The sequence below is a fragment of the Dipodomys ordii genome, unplaced genomic scaffold (assembly GCF_000151885.1).
Source record: "Dipodomys ordii isolate 6190 unplaced genomic scaffold, Dord_2.0 Scaffold112, whole genome shotgun sequence".
Classification (NCBI taxonomy): domain Eukaryota; kingdom Metazoa; phylum Chordata; class Mammalia; order Rodentia; family Heteromyidae; genus Dipodomys; species Dipodomys ordii.
In genome coordinates, this window is record NW_012267328.1 from 5,995,693 (window position 1) to 5,996,940 (window position 1,248).

The following is a 1,248-nucleotide window of genomic DNA, read 5'->3' on the forward strand; positions in this document are numbered from 1 at the left end:
TAAATGTTATTTTTTTAAGGCCAGTATATAATTAGAGGCAGCTTGCTATATCCCTAAACGCATTGCCAACCCACTGAGCCAATCCAGCCATCAAAGCAAAGGAGGAATTTCCAAGAACTGCCGCACAGCATACCATTTATTTATTTTTCTTTTCTTGGAGAGAGGAGTATTGAGAAAGACTCTTCTACAGTTTTAAAACTCACCTTATGGGGCTGGGAAGGTGGCTCAGTGGTAGAGTGCATGCCTTGCAAGCATGAGGCCCTGGGTTCGATTCCTCAGCACCACATAAACAGAAAAAGCCGGAAGCGGCGCTGTGACTCCAGTGGTAGAGCGCTAGCCTTGAGCTGAAGAGCTGAGGGACAACGCCCAGACCCAGAGTTCAGGCCCCATGACCAGCAAAAAAATAAAATAAATAAATAAATAAAAATAAATAAAACTCACCTCATTTCCAAGACATACAGTGAAGCAGGTAGCGAAGATGACCAGCATCATTACAGCTAATATGACACCTGTCAGCTACTCAGGAGGCTGAGATCTGAGGATCATATTTTGAAGCCAGATTGGGCAGGAAAGTCTGTAAGACTCCTTTTTTTTTTTTTTTGTTGGTCTGGGGCTTGAACTCTGGCCTGGGCGCTGTCCCTGCACTCTTCAGCTCAAAGCGAGCCCTCTACCACTTGGAGCCACAGTGCCACTTCTGGTTTTCTAGTGACTTATTGGAGATAAGAGTCTCACAGACTTTCCTGCCCGGGCTGGCTTTGAACCATGATCCTCAGATCTCAGCCTCCTGAGTAGCTAGGATTACAGGCGTGAGCCACTGGTGCCCAGCTCCATGAGACTCGTATCTCCAACCAACCACCAGAAAACCAGAAGTGGCGCTGTGGCTCAAAGTGGTAGAGCACTAGCCTTGAGCAAAAGAGCTCAGGGACAGATCCCAGGCCCTTAGTTCCAGCCCCACGATGGACAAACACACACACACACACACACAAAAGACACACATGAGGATGATGCATAAATGTACCTCTTACCACTGTCTCCCAACCACCCTGTCAACACAGGGTCTCACTAGACAAGCCTAGGATGGCCTAGAACTCGTGGTCTTCCTGCCTCAGCCTGCTGAGTGCTAGAACGCAGACATGCACCACAGATCCCCTTCCAGGCCAACACCAGCAAAAGAGATTCCTCCCCGGCCACTCCCCTCCTCCCCACATAAGCCAAAACCGTGTGAACTAGAGGTTGAGCTCTGGTCTT